This window comes from Macrobrachium rosenbergii, chromosome 50 (assembly GCF_040412425.1).
Source record: "Macrobrachium rosenbergii isolate ZJJX-2024 chromosome 50, ASM4041242v1, whole genome shotgun sequence".
NCBI classification, from domain to species: Eukaryota; Metazoa; Arthropoda; class Malacostraca; order Decapoda; family Palaemonidae; genus Macrobrachium; species Macrobrachium rosenbergii.
In genome coordinates, this window is record NC_089790.1 from 1,158,613 (window position 1) to 1,175,392 (window position 16,780).

Genomic DNA, 16,780 nt, shown 5'->3' on the forward strand with positions numbered 1-16,780 from the left:
TCGCAAGCTTACAGAATTACCACAGTTTGAAGATAAAGCAGAATTTGGTGCCCTGCGTTTAAATATTCCTGAAATAACTGTAAACAGAATTATCTACAGGATTCAGGTTTGCTCACCTACATACACACTGATATCAGTCTGGCTATTTTCTGAGTCCTGATAATATATGTGCGGTACATTTCATTTTACATTTATATAACCAAGCAAAAATGTAAAAAGGTAAAACTAACAATGAATAATATGAACGAATGAATTTTACAAGATACGAGACAGGTGACTCATTGTTCGTCTCGGGGATCTATAAATAGTAGCCCTGCAGCAGACAGCTGAATAAGTAAGTGAGGGCTTCATCAGACGTCTGGAGCAAGCGTGACGTAAGACCAAGTGGCGAGGGGTCTAAAGGCGACCACTGCACCTGTCGCCTGAAAGAGGGAGATTTACTCTACCCTTTGTTAGGATCAGAGAAGTCGTCTGAAATTGTCGGCACTTATCAGGATGCTGAATTTGTTCAGCGCATCAGAGGCAACCTGAGTGTTAGCTAATGACACTCCCTGCTGAACAAATACTGGTACAGGCTGAAGTTCCAGACATGTATGTGGCCTGCTCTGTAAGGGCACCATTTCATAGGCCTTGGTGACTTTCTTGCGGTCAAAGGCAATACCACCCTGATTTAAAAAAGCAGAACGAAGCTAATGTTAGTTTACAAGCCGTGAGTGCATCAAGGTTCACTGCTCTGGAAAATGTGTCTCTGGACACCGGCCCCGCTCTAGTCAACTGCCTGCACGCAAAATGCTCAGCAAGACTGGGCTTCATATTGTTACAACTCTTCCCTTAATAGGGATGTACCAGTGTTGCATTAGTAGGGAGTGCCTTCCCACTAAAACTGCCTACAGAGACAAAAGTGTAGGATCTGCACAATGACTGTTGGTGGATGCTGAAATTATACCCTTCAACTCTTCCACTCTCAGAATCTCACTGTAACTCTCAGCCTACATACTGAGGATGTCGTTTGCCTCTGCTAAGCTTTTCAGGGCAAAACTTCTGACCTAATTCTTTGAAAGAACTGTTCTAGTGTGTATAGTGAATTTGTACCGCATCTTGGTACGATGGTGGGCAGTAAAACTAATTTTTCCTTTCCAAGGAGAAGTCTTGGCTCACGGGGTGATGCCTGATGCGACTCCTTACTGGACATTTAACTTAAGGTGGCTGGATCACCATCTCGTACCATTAAAAATGGTAATCAGTTAGCAAATCATTTTAGTTCAAAGGGGAAAATAATCCAAATGATATGGTACTGAAAAGGGGATAAAAATCTTCTCAGAAGCTTGACACTCAGAACTAAAAGAAGCAAAAGGGATATAAATACAAAAGAGAGTTGCTGAAAAGCCACTGCATCCCAAGAGAGTGTTGCATTTTCGTGTTTTTCTTCAACAGTCGTTTCTAGAAACTATAAACTATACATACATATATATATACACATATATATATCTAATATATAATATATATCTAATATATATGTACAATCTACTGGTCACTCTTTACCAGATATATAAGCAATTGTAATAGCCACAATGACCTCTTAGCTTCTCGCATAAACGAGAGAAAAATAAGAGTGCATGAATGTGTGTCTGCCTCTATTTATAACATGCAACGTCAAGAATGTGAGTTGGTCTCTATTCATAACATGCAGCGTCAGGGGATGTGTGTCTGCCTCTATTTATAACATGCAACATCAGGAATGTGTGTGTCTGTCTCTATAACATGCACCGTCAAAGCTGATATCTCTGAAGGAGTGCACGGATGATGGATGAGCTTTCGCCTAATCATAATTGTGCCGACAGAGAAGGATGGATGGCTTTGAGCGCGACAAAAAAAAAAAAAAAAAAAAAAAAAAACAAGATCAGCCAGACGGCGGCGTTAACTAAACGGTTTTAAGTCAGGATTGAAGGGGAGTTAGAAGTAGAAAAACTGCGGCTATGACATATTAGGGAAAACGTGATGTATTACCAAGGGAACGCGCGCACGCGAGACTCCAGGAAAGGGAGGAAAACACTGGAACAAAAGTCCATCTTCTAAAAAACGAGAGTGACTGGGATTACATTTTTGCAGGGGATTTAACAACGTGTTAGCCGAGGTCTCCGGAGTGAAAAGGGACTCCCCACGGATGAAAGCTTAAGCTTTCTACTGGCATCTGTTCTGTCTTTTTTCTCTCTCTCTCTCTCTCTCTCTCTCTCTTCTGGGATGTCTGACAATAATCCAGTTACCAACGCCATGTTTCAAGTGGAGCAGAGCTGAACGGAAACAGTGGGTGAAGATCTCACCGACCAAAGTAAGTCAGTGTCATTTTTATTATCATAATAAGTACAACTCTGGTTCTGCTCAAAACCTGGAGAGAGAGAGAGAGAGAGAGAGAGAGAGAGAGAGAGAGAGAGATTTCTAAGAGAGAAGGTAAGTACAACTCTGGTTTCTCAAAACCTGAAGGTAAGTACAGAGAGAGAGAGAGAGAGAGAGAGAGAGAGAGAGAGAGAGAGAGAGAGAGAGAGAGAGAGAGAGAATTTCTAACGGTAGAAGGTAAGTACAACTCTGGTTCTACTCAAAACCTGAGAGAGAGAGAGAGAGAGAGAGAGAGAGAGAGAGAGAGAGAGGGAGAGAGAGAGAGAGAGAATTTCTAACGGTAGAAGGCAAAGAAGCAAGAAGTGTAAAAACTAAAGAACCAAAAGTTTTACTAAAAAATATATATATATATATATATATATATATACAGTATATATATGTTTACATATATGCATATACATACATACATACATACGTGTGTACTGTATGTATATAAATAAATATACAAGCTTATGAGTGTGTGTTTGTGTTTGTTCAACCTTTGCACCAAATGTGACTGAAACCCCTTCAACAGTGTAGATGCGATGGTAAGTTAAGCGTATGAGACACTGGCACTCTCCCTTCATGTACATCAGGCATGTTGGTCAACCTTTGTTCCAAGTTCGACCCAAAAACCATTCAACAGTACAGGATAAATCTGCTATATAAGAAGAGTTATGAATACAAGGCAGGCATGACAGGCACCAGTGTGGGGCAGAAAAATGAACAGCCAGTCAGATGATCCCCATTCTAACACACTTATGCATGCAGGCCAGTCTCTGTAGTCTGACTGGAACCCATACAACTGTACAGGAGTTGTTACAATGTAAGTAAGCGTGACAGACACACTGCAGGTAAACATGACAGACATACTGAAAGACAGACAAACGATCTCACTTCACATACCAAGTTTGACAGAAATCCCTTCAACTGTGTAGGAGTTGCAAAGGGTGGTGAGTGTGACTGCCATACTTGCAGACATCTAGACATATGATCTCCACTGAAACACGCATATATGTTGAGGCTTACCACTGTACTGTCTGATTGCAATAACTTCAACCAATGAAAAGCCAAGTATGACAGACGCAATGACAAAAAGGCGGATGGATAAAAGTAGAGACAGATGAACAATCTCCTTGGGTACCTAAGGAGGACCAGTGGTCGTCATTTTCTAAACCAAAGACCATCACACTTAGGCCTCTGGTGTGAAGACCTAGGCAAAACCTGCGGAGATCAGATTTTAATAATAGCTATTCAGTCCCCTTCGGGTGTAACCACCTCTTCATGATGCAAGACAGTTCCAGGAAAGTGTCCACAATGCCTTGGAGATAGATCCTAGCAAGGGAAACTTGCACGCTGTACACATTGCCCAAAGGTGCTCTGAGGGTAGACAAAGTACAATGCAACCTCATTCTGTCCTTTAGCTGAAGCTTTGAATCCTGTCACTGTTTATTCTCATATCCTGGTGGCCATTCGTAATCACTACGTTTTTTCATGAATCATTTCTAAAACCGACATTATCGTGGGGCAAAAGAAGAATGAGTAACACTGCTGAAATTTGAGGTGTTATGTAAAAAAAAAATATCCAAGATCCTGAAATGGATTAAGACTTGAAAACCTGGAGTATCCATGTGACCTGATAGAACCTATATCTATTATTCAACTTGATAAAACTAAGGTCCCACTCCTTCCCCTTCCCTCCAAAAGCTCCATGACGTTTCTACTGAAAATGTATTTGATACTGGCTGAGAGGATGGGTCCTTTAATATCTTTTTCCTTCGATTCAACTCTGACAGAATTACCCACTGTTTGCCATTGCTTCTTTTCTCCGTGACCGAGAGAGAGAGAGAGAGAGAGAGAGAGAGAGAGAGAGAGAGAGAGAGAGAGAGAGAGAGAGAGAGAGAGAGAATATGCCACCTAGACTAGCCTACCCAGTGAATCATTTATTCTTCCAGCTAATCAAATAATCATACTTTACAGTGCAACCTCCTCTTCGATCCATATTTAAAATAAACAACCGCCTTGGTACATCAAGCAGTCATATAACATCTAAAAAAAAACAAAGTACTTGTGGAAAGATGGATTACTGTACAATACTTATGACAAGGCGTAATATATTCTCCAAAAGAAAAATGGCTAAAATGTCGAGTTTCGGTTTAGAAAAATCACTGCTCATATCAACCACTTATTTAATACCAGAAACATTTTAATATCAAGAACCAATGAGGAGTTATAAAAGCACTAGATGACATCATGCGACGCAGGCTTGTCCAAATTCTATTCAGTCTGAGGACAGGCAAATCGCAAATTAAAAAGACCGTAGTCGAAAGCCAAACTGCAACGACCTTATACCCAAATAATCACGTCTTTCCTTGATGTATGTCGCTTGTGGAATCTCGGGAAAATATACCGGATTTTATATCGTTGCAGATGGGGAATTTGATTGGAACCCGATGCACAATACCAAATGTATTGTGCATTTTCGCCTCTGACATTAAATCATCGCTAATGACATTCTATTCCTAATCGAAAGACTGAAAAATGCTTTCACCTTTCAATTAAGCACCTGTGGAAAACGAAAATATTAATCCAGATGAATGGGATAGGAAGTGAAAAAATTGACTGTCGTTCTAATAATTAAATCACGTGATATTCACCAACAAAACAGCAACTGACAACGCATAAAAGAATTAAGTACCAAAGTACTTTGAAAGAAACCATGGAAGGAATGGCGCGAACTTAAGAAACTCTCGACCAACTCATACACAATTCTAAAAGGAAACTCATTTGAATAATTTCGACTAGTGTAGCCAGTTAAGTTAAATTTATTAACTTGAAGGAATAGAACAGAATATAGAATTTAGGCCAAAGGCCAAGAACTGGGAACTATGAGGTCATTCATCGCTGAAACGGAAACTGACAGTAAGAAGGTTTAAAGAGCGTGACAGGAGGAAAGCCTCGCAGCTGCACGATGGAACAGTTGTTAGGAGAAGGTGAAAAGTAAGATGGAAGAGATTATGAACGGAGGTACAGTAAAATGAGTGAAAGGGCTTGCAGCTACTGTAGGAGCCGAAATTAAGTCAGTTCACTGAGTCCACTTGCAACGATTCCTTGTTCACAATAACTCAAAAGGTAAACCTTTATGTTTTAATACGGGACTGATACTTGTCTCCGCTAAACGAACAGGTCTTAAAACATTCTGTAACAAATGTTTATTTCAAATGTCTGTCCGTATATACGTATTTTTTATACAGATTTTTCATAGAATGCAATGCCAAAATCGAAACAGTTATCGAAAATAGTTCACTCGACTGTAAAAGATATCATTTTCACGCCAGGAAAAAAATAATGTACAACATTTCTAATTTCCGCTAAGAACTCTGTTCAAATCAGCAATTGCGTTTACCGCACGTTGTACAATTTTCAACAATAATTGTAATTTGCCATAGCTCTGCAAATGCCGCGGTACCGTTTAATTCAAATATTATGAAGTGAGTAAATAAATTTCCTTTTACATAGTTCAGCGCATTCAATAAAGTTGTGAAATTTAGCCTGCTAATGGAAGTTCTCTGTTCAAAACGAAAACTGCAGCTTTTTCCAGATTATTTATCACTAACATATGAGCCGAGATGGTGGGATTTTCCCCGCTCCCTCTCTCTCTCTCTCTCTCTCTCTCTCTCTCTCTCTCTCTCCTCAATCTCTCTCTCTCCCTCAATCTCTCTCTCTCTTTCTCTCCCTCTCAATCTCTCTCTCTATCTCTTTCTCTCCCTCTCTCTCTCTCTCTCTCTCTTCCTCAATCTGTCTCTCGGTCTCTCTCTCTCTCTCTCAATCTCTCTCCCCCTCTTTCTCTCGGTCTCTCTCTCTCTCTCTCTCTCTCTCTCTCTCTCTCTCTCTCTCTCCCCTTCCCTCACTCTTTCTCTCCCTCAATCTCTCTCTCTCTCTCTCCCTCAATCTCTCTCTCTCTCTCTCTCCTCAATCTCTCTCTCTCTCTCTCCCTCAATCTCTCTCTCCCCCTCCCTCAGTCTCTCTCTCGCCCTCTCTCTCTCCCTCAATCTCTCTCTCTCTCTCTCTCTCTCAATCTCTCTCCTTTTAAGTAAAATCAAGAATAAAACAGGAATTTCTGATTCGTTCGCCTAGGCAAAGAATAATGTTAGCATATCTGTCCCAATATCACAAAATGAAATGTTGCAGCTAAAATCAATATTTTTTCCCTTAAAATTTCAAAGTGAAGAGAAAATGGGTCAATTAAAAATGAATGGTGAGTTAGTATACTGATATTAAGAGTAAGGACGCTTCTGAAAAACCAACCATTTGTTTGAAAAGCAAAACCCAAGAGCTTGGAGGTCAAGTAATCTTCTCTTTCTGTATATATATATATATATATATATATATATATATATATATATATATATATATATATATATATATATATATATATATATATATATATATTATATATATACATATATGCTTTACACACCCATTAAGTTTCCCAGGAAAGCAGTTGGCTTCAGGAAAAGCTACACGAGAGTCACTAACACATTCAAGATCTTCCTCTCCCCTCCCTCGTATCACTTCCGAATTTTCCTCTATTTCCCCAACGGGACCAAACCATCTCAAAACACCTACCTTGACCTTACCACCTTTTCTAAGCATCTCGGTAGTTCTTTCGTTTTCAATCCTCATGAAATATTCCTGTTAGACAATTCATCTCAGCACATTCACTTTTTTCTGAATTTTAGCACTGACATACCACTTCAACTTTCATAAAATGATTTGGCTCAACAATCCTCTCACACATTCCCACCTTGGCTTTCAAAGCCCCCCATATATCTTCTCAATCTTTAGCACGCACCCTGCAAACTTCCTTCCATCTCTTATTCACTGAATAACCCCTTTCTCTCTCTCTTACTCTCTATCTATCTTTGTCTTTTACTATCACCCATTATATACTCCCAAATACCTGCACAAATTATTCTTCTATCTGGCTATGTATATTCACTGCTCCACCTTCCTGGTAGCCTCTTACCCTCATACCTTATCTTGCTAATTTCACCATCAATTTGCTCCTCCTGCATACACTTTCAAACTCTTATTAGTCCCTGCAGTTTCTCCTCACTACCCCCAATTGGCACTGTAACATCTGCAGAATTCAAACATTCAGCACAGTATCTGTGACTCATTCTATTATGCCACAACCTTGAAACTATTGTTTTTTGCCTGACTTCTTGCATCACCCCATCAAAAATATTAAACTCCTATGAAGGCATAACTACCATCATAAAACTTTTAATCACAAGAGCTCATCATCTGCAGTTATTATACAGCTCACCATCCCAAAACTGCATGCCATAAATACTTGATCGATGTACCTCTATCGTTGGTAAACTTTCACTGCTCTTCCTATAACTACTTTTGTCAGGTGTCTTTCTCCATCAGAGGGATGGACTGGAATACAGAATTTAGGCCAAACGCCAAGCACTGGGACGTATGAGTCTCATTCAGCGCTGAACGGAAATTGAGAGTAAAAATTATTTTAAAAGTGTAACGGGAGGAAAATCTCGCAGCTGCACCATGAAATAATTGTTGGGAGAGGGTGGAAAGTAAGATGGAAAAAGCGACTATGAACGGAGGTACAGTAACACGAATGAAAGGGGTTGCAGCTACTTTTATCTTTCCACTTTTTATTCATATTTTCCATTTACAATCCCCATATATTTTTCACTATATCAGCTGCTTTCAACTCTACACAAGCGTCCCTAGATGCCATCCATTCTCTGAGACGTTAAGTCCCTAACTACATTTTGCCAATTCCCTAAAGTCACTTCTGTAAGTTAAGGACTCTCTCCCCACACTCCCTTGGCTCATTATTTACTGGAATATACAAGGTAAAATAGCAAAGTGTCTTATGAATGCTGTGCCCTTGTTGAAGGCAATGGATACCTATAAGAATAATGCTTATCACAATGAAGTCAAATTAATCCCATGACCTGGGACAAAGAATAGTTCTAAAGCCTCCTTTTAAGATCTCACCCGCTTTGAGTAATGGACGAATAGCCAGTTACTAATTATGCAGACCATTCGTCCGCACTGCAGGGCAAGGCTATCATCGAATTAAACATTTACATACTCAAACCTGTACTGATCAACCTAATGATTACCTTATTGGTGGTCGTGTCCACCAATCACTCCCTCACATTGAGGCTCTCTGCACGCTACTCTCATCTAGGTTGGCCCATGAGCTAACATTCAGTTCCAAGGTCTAGCCATTGCTGTGCATGCATTGCCGGGACCCATAACTAAAGAGCTGGGGCAGAAATAACGAACCAGCATCAGCAGTTCATGCAAAGCATATGCTGAATTCTGACACAGAAACAAGGCGTTACCTCTGCCACTATGATTCCATACCCAAAGTATTCTAATTGTGGCTATTGATATAAAAACTGTTATACGAGCCATCAATCAGCGCACTTAGTAAAAAACATAGCCAGTCATTATTAAGACAAATAGTTATCTGAGAGTATATGACAGAAAAAGACTCACCAATGTTGATTTAACCAGCAGCGAACTAACTCATCAAAGCTTCTTAGAAGGCACTTGTCCGAATATTTTCCTTGAATTTTTCCGTTTTTTTTTTTTTGGGGGGGGAAGTTACAGCCGATGGTGAGGTTAAACTATTATCATACCGAAGCTGCAACCAAGAATGCTACAAGCCAATGGGCACCAGTGAGTAATGGACGAATAGCCAGTAATAGCTACGAGCCAATGGGCACCAATGAGTAATGGGCGAACAGCCACTTAGTAACTAAGCAGACCATTCGTCCGTACTGCAAAACGAGGCTATCATCGAATTAACAAACATTTACATACTCAAACCTGTACTGCTCAGCCTAATGATTACCTTATTGGTGGTCGTGTCCACCAATCACTGCCTCGCATTCAGGCTCCCAGAATGCTACTCTCATCTATGTTAGCCCATGAGCTAACATTCAGTTCCACGGTCCAGCCATTGCTGTGCATGCATTGCCGGGATCCATTACTAAAGAGCTGGGCCAGAAATGATGAATCAGGATCAGCAGTTCATGCAAAGCATATGTTGAATTCTGACACAGAAACAAGGAGTTACCTCTATCACTATGATTCCATACCCAAAGTATTCTAATAGTGGCTATTGATATAAAAAAATTTATGAGCCATCAATCAAACAGTCATTATTAAGACAAATAGTTATCTGAGAAAAACAGAAAAAGAGCCAATGTTATTTAACCGGCAGTTATCTGAAGTAAATCATCAGAAAAGTTTTGGCACTAGTCTTGTCCGAATATTCATCTTGGATTTTTCCAGTTAGGTTTTTTTTTTGGAAGTTAATTTTCAGTCCATGGTGAGGTTAAACTTTTACCATGGATATCACCCAAGCTGCAACCAAGAATTGTACAAGCCAATGGGCACCCAAAGGGAGAGCAACCAAGAACGGAAACAGCAACATTAAAGTGAAGAAACAACAACTTAAAAGGAAAATTAGATAAACAAGCGAGATAAAACAAACGAAAGCTATAAAACGACAAGGATTTGAACCTGATCATTAAAAATGAATGTGCAATTGGATTAAACCTTGAAGTGTCTTACAATAAAACTTACCTTTCATTAAAGTGTGCAGATTAACAGCTGAGTAGTAGGTTGGCAGTCGTAATTATTACTCCCAAGTAGAATAGTCTTCAGGCCTAAGAATTTCTGTAAAAAAAATAAACGTATTTATTGTTGTAACCTTCAATTATGTATTGGTAATTCCCACATTCTTTCCCCAAAAATAAACAATATATTTATTTGATATCTGCGACCTATACATATACTGATCTGTTTCCTTACTTAAAAACAATCGTGGCTTTCATCTTACCTTGTAAGATTATGGAACGTGGTTCCAGTTCTTTTTCGAACATAGGAAGAGCACTAACGCAAGGTTCGGTGATTTGTCACCTCCAGTAAACATGAAAGCTGGTGGAAGTAGAACATCTCTGGGGACTGATAGGTGTTCACTGCCGTCTCATAGTAGTGAAAGACGAACACTGCACACTTCTGAAATGACATACTGTATATAGCTATCTTTTCAGCCTTTCTTAAGCATTTTATATTAAATTAATAATTATGGACACCTGTATAATAATGGAGCATGCTCCGCAAATGAACGGATTCAAAACATAAATTCTGGTGCTGGAATAACTGTCCATTTGAGGAATGGAAATACGAAATGGGTAACTGTATCGTGTGAGGAACCGACGCGAGAATAAATGCCAGATATTGCTAGAGGGGGGGAAAAGTTGCTGAATAGTTCAATATCCTTAACAATTATATCTCATATCCGGGCTGTACCAGTCTTAATCGTTAATACTGTGTCAAGGGCATTTATACTTGCATAATCACGAACATTTTGGATTTTATCTTCACTACTTCCATTTTTATCAGTCGTCACTAAATGGAACTCTTGTTGATTTTAATTTTGCGGGTTCTGTCTAACACTTACCTCTTATAACGTGTTAAAAAGCAAACTCAATATATTTTCCGGTATTTACTGCTTGGATATAATGGCAAAATGCTAGGAAAAGGAATAAATTAAATTATATCTGAAGAGATTAGACGACGAAACTCATTTACAGAGTACAGTTTACGAAGCATTCTTTCGAACAAAATAACTTATTTATAAAAGTATTAAAAATCAAATTAGCATGATTACAACCCAACATTAAAAGTAGTAATTTCATTTTTGCGGTAAATATACACAGCCTCTATATATCACAAACGCATCCATCACTTCTGATTGGCTGATGTACGTGGTAGTAAAAATTAAATGAGTCTTTTAAATATTGTCATATATACCGGACTATCCGGTTGAATATCCAACATGTCATCCTAATATTAGTATCCTGTATGATGCTGCAAAAAAAAAAAAAAAAAAACGACAATAATAACGAATGCAATCTCCGCAAATGAAAAAAGCAGTTAAAAATGTGTATAATTTCCAGTGAGCTCCATTTGTATTAACATTTTACATTTAAAACTCATCTAGAATCGGTGGATAGACTTAGTTTCGTAAGTCACGTGACTGGTGTCCGATATCATTAGCCTAATAGTCGTTTAGAAAACTACTGGAAATTACGGTCTAGGTATATTTGATTAAGTCAAAATAAAACAGTTTCACATCCGCAGTGATAAAAGGAAGTCTGGAGTAAATATTAATTGCGTGCAAAAGCCAAGGTATTCATTTCATGGAGACGAATCCCTCACCAGATCACAGCGAAAAAAGAGCAGCTGTGTAAATCCCCCAGACCTGTCACTTCAGCTGTGATCTCTGATTTTCTCTTTGAGTAATTAGTTATCCGGCTTGATGTGCTTATGTGACTGAATCGTGGAAAACGTATTCTTTATTAGTTATACTAAAAATACAGATTGCTTGGAAATGTAACATTAGTTGGCAGGTTTAGCCACCACTAGGCCTATAACACGAAAAGCTACCGTCTTCTACCAGCTACATCTATGGAAACTGGGCATTTGTTCTGTAAACATAACGTTCTAATTGATGAACGTAATTATGATATAGGAGGTTCTTATAGATAATACGTGGTCTAATGCATATAGTAACTGTATAACTAGTTCGGGCATCACGTCCTGTTACCACATACAGTAGGAATCTTTTGGTGTCCTCGGCGGCATAATTGATTTTATATATTTTAGGCATACATGCCAAGCACTGGGGCAACTGAAGGCCATTCAGCGCTGAAACGGAAACTGACAGTGGAAAAGGTTTGGAAGGTGTAATAGGAGGAAAACCTCCCCTCGGTGGTAATGGCATCACGTGACGGAGAAAGACTAAAATAAAATCTTATGGAATTTGTTTTACTTGTGACCTAAACCGAGATTCCTCATTGGGAAAATGTCCATAATGTATCTAACAAATGTTAGATACTTTATGCATATATCAGAACATACCGTAAAGAAAAAAACGCATAGATTTCTTTGGAAACATAAACCCACATGACGTAGCCTAGGCCTATGTCGATTTTCCTCCTTTCAAATGCTACTTCGTCAACATAGCTTCCAGAACATTAGGTCTACTAGAGATTGCTAAACGCGGATGTGAATAACGAAAGGGACTTGCCGAAATGAGGAAATTTTCGTGTCGACGAGGAATTTTGAAAGCACTTCGAGAACAGGGGCAAAAATGGCCGCCTAAAGGTCAGGTGGTTCGGTCAACAATCGGAGCATATTTGCTTAAAATATCACTTTTTTTCCTTTTTATAATAACGGATAAAGTAATATAACGGAGAGATTGTTTACATCAGAATCTACAAAAGTGTTCAGATTTGAAAAATAAAAGCTGGCGTTCTTTAGTAGACAGATGGAAAATGGCGGCTGACGACATATTGGGTGAAGGCTGGGTCTAGCCTCTCCCCCCAAGTGCTGCTGCTCGATCACCACATACCCTACACATATCGCATGTATGGGCATTTCCGTCCTATAACTTACGTTTCCCAGCTAAGTTGATCTTGCAGTTTGCAACTTTGCCAAAAGTATGAGGGGGTGAAACTCGCTAGGGGTCAATCAATCAACGGTCGGCAGCCGGCTCCCATATGGTTGCTGACTCGGTGACCTCAACGAGTTTCCAAAATCCAGCTCGTGACGTCATCAACGAGCAGCGTCATCTATTGGCGCTCTGACAAAGCAGCGTCGTTTTGAATTTAGTTATTTGTTATTTATTATACGTGACTTTTCTGTCAGCCATTTATTGGCGCTCTGACAAAGCGTTATTTCGAGTTCGGTTACGTTATTTATTCTACGTGACTTCTAATGAAGTGAGCCATTAATTGCGCACTGACAAACCGGCTTCATTTCGAGTTCGGTTATGTTATTTGTTGTTATCTATTATACGTGACGTCAAGGGGCTTCCTGTACAGCGTATAATGCTGAATGAAACTCTCAGCCACGGCTCGGTGGTGGCCTGTGTTGTTGGCACCTATAGCAGTGCCAGACGGACGATCATGGCTAACTTTAACCTTAAATAAAATAAAAACTACCCAGGCTAGATTGCTGCAATTTGGTATGTCTGATGATTGGAGGGTGGATGATCAACATCCCAATTTGCAGCCCTCTAGCCTCGGTAGTTGTTAAGATCTGAGGGCGGACAGAAAAAGCGCGGACGGACGGACAAATAGCCATCTCTATAATAGTTTTCTTTTACAGAAAACTAAAAAGTACTCCCAAGTGTTATTCTGACTTAATATAACATAGCCTGTAAAATCGTTTCGAAAAGAGAGAGATAAAATGACGCGCTGAAACTGCAATGCATTTCAACTGAATCTTGACGCAAGTGAAAGTTTCTTGAATCAAACGAAAGTTTCTACGTCACTCATTTTTATCAAATCAAATGTTCAAGCTTTCTTTTTCCATCATTCACTCTCGCTACAGCTTTCAGTAGAGAGTTTCATAGCCAGAGAAACTCATTTAAAAGTTATCGTACTATCATGACGCTTATAAGGTCACCATACATTTCATTTTTTGTAATCTCAGTAGCTTCTGTAATCTCAGTAGTTTCTGTAATCTCAGTAGTTTCTGTAATCTCAGTAGTACAGAGGAACAGAATCCTCATGCATTGAGAAGCCCACGCTACAAATATCTGTCATCAACTTCTCGATTATGAATGACCCACTCCAGGGGAAACTATTTATGGGATTCGGCTCTTCAGAAATGGATTAAAAATACTGGGTAATGGATCCCAACCCTCGTGTATTAATTGCCCCAACCCCAATTTTTGAGACCCACACCCCATCTAACCCCCAACCTCACATCTCCACCAACTTCGCCTTTACTTCTGGTTGATATCCAGCTTGGAGGAATTTGATGGAGCAACAACAATTGTTTAGATTTTCTTCGTCAAAAGGTCTTGCCATAGAAAGATGTTTACTCTTACAAGTAAAATTTCTCAGTGTCGGTACTATTCTGCTGTTCTTTGTACGTGAACAAACACTACACACACACACACGCATACATACACATACAGATTTTTTATTTTAGTTAAAGTTAAAGGCCTCCTGGGCCGCTGTAGGCTCATAGGCCAGGCGCTGATCTCCTGTTTCTTAGGCCGACAGCCAGTGTGGGACATATATGACGTATGTAGCCTTTATATTTGTATATATGTATGTATATATGTATATATACATATAGATAGTATAGACAGTATATACATATATATGTATACCCACGCACACATATATATGTATATATTATATATATACAAGCAATAACCTAAACTTATATTCTATGAAAGCAAACTACTGCAGTGTTACTGATCAAATATACGATCTCACAAGCACATTGCTCAAAACAATTAAAGATCAAGCTACAAGAGCAAAACAAAAATAAATATATAGAAAAAATAAGACAAATGAGGGAAAGAAGCCTTTATATTTGTATATATGTATGTATATATATACATATAGATAGTATAGACAGTATATACATATATATGTATACACACGCACACATAACACACACATATATATGTATATATTATATATATACAAGCAATAACCTAAACTTATATTCTATGAAAGCAAACTACTGCAGTCGTTACTGATCAAATATATGACCTCACAAGCACAGTGGTCAAAAATAAATAAAGAACAGGCTACAAGAGCAAAACAAAAATAAATAAATAAAAAAATAAGACAAATGAGGGAAAAGAAATCATTAAGGAAATGAGTTTCCTTCCAGGCATGGTACTAATTCGTACCGGAGAATATCTTGACGTATATAGGTCTACTCTAATGAGATGGCTTCGGGGACCTTTCCCATATAATAGCTGGACGAAGAAGTGATTTCCACCTCCTGTTATTTCACCTTCTCTCCTTTCCATCCCTCCAGCTCGGCAATGACTTTCTACTAGCGACTGATCACTACGAGGTGCACACTGCTTAGGTCTACAGACGTACAGCGAGTTTAAAAGGGAATTCATTAGGAGCGCTGGACGAGGGCAGGATTTGAGGGGAAACTAGTTGTCACTCGGCAAAGAGATTGGATTAGTTGTGAGTTTTCTGACAGGACAATCGGTAACAAGGAATTTGTGTTATTTTACAACGACTGGATACCACTGCAAAATAGCATATATGTAGAGAGTATCTTAAGTACAGAAAGCAAATTTATATTTGTACTATACAGAAAGTTTTTAAACGTTTATCTCATCGGCCTAAAAGTCTTGAAAATTTCGGAGTATTATGCATATTTTCTTAAAAACTGCTATTGCCTTAACGCTAAAAACTTTGCCACACGAAGTGGAATTCTTCCCTTAATTGCCAAGAAGGAATCAGTACAGATAGATCCTCATTTTATTAATAATTTTGTCTTTCCGTAATTTCACCAAGTTTTGGCTTCTCATAACCGCAAACTTTTTTTTATATTCAGCATTATTCTATATATCAAAAATACCGTCTAATAAAGACAAGATACTTTTCGGGTACAAAATTTCCCTGAAGTTTTGGCTGAATTTATGATTTTCATAAAGTTGGTTTTACAGGCGCGGCTCCTCGTGAGATTCTTATTCAAGCTTGACGGTAAGAAAACGAAGTAAGTCTGCCTCTGGAGGGGGAGTCGTTTTGCAACTTTATTTTCAACGTCAAGAAGAAGAAGAAGAGTCTATTTTGTTGTTCAAAATTCTGTCACAGAGGATAGGTTTTAATCTTATAAGGATAACGAAGCCGTGAGGGTATTTGGAGACGTTATGGGTAGCAGTGTTGACTGGTAATGGATAAGCGCAGTGAAAGTTTGCGGATGAATGTGTTGATAGGCCATAGAAGGGGATGAATGTGTTGAGAGGTCATGGAAAGGGGTCGTTAAAAGGTCATAAATAGGTGGAGGTCGTGGTTCTGGCTGCGTCACTGATGACAGGTGGTGTCGATGCCTTCATTTTCATTCTCCTCTTATTAATCAAAATAAAACTCGATAAAAGGGTAAAATTACTTATTAAATTCAATCAAACATGAAAAAGTGACATTTCCTTTATCTTGGTATCACAGACGTAGAAACTCTCTCCTCGGGAAAACCTGAATCCAGGAGGTTCCAACTGAATGAGCTAACTGATAATATACAGGGAAACGCCAAAGATACTACGGTTTACAATGACAATCTTACGAAAGCAGTGGCTCGTATAACGCTTCTCTGGACTGGTAGGCGTTGAGAGAAACAATTAATTGAAATCTCTGAATACATTTACCAAAATAAAAATAAAAAACTATGCTACCTATTATCATTAAAACACCCACACTTCAGTGGCTTGATACGAAGAGATATTCCAACGCATTACTCCTGGACGGCTGTTTGAGTAACAACTGTTCAAGATCCAAGTACATATTTGAAGGGGGTG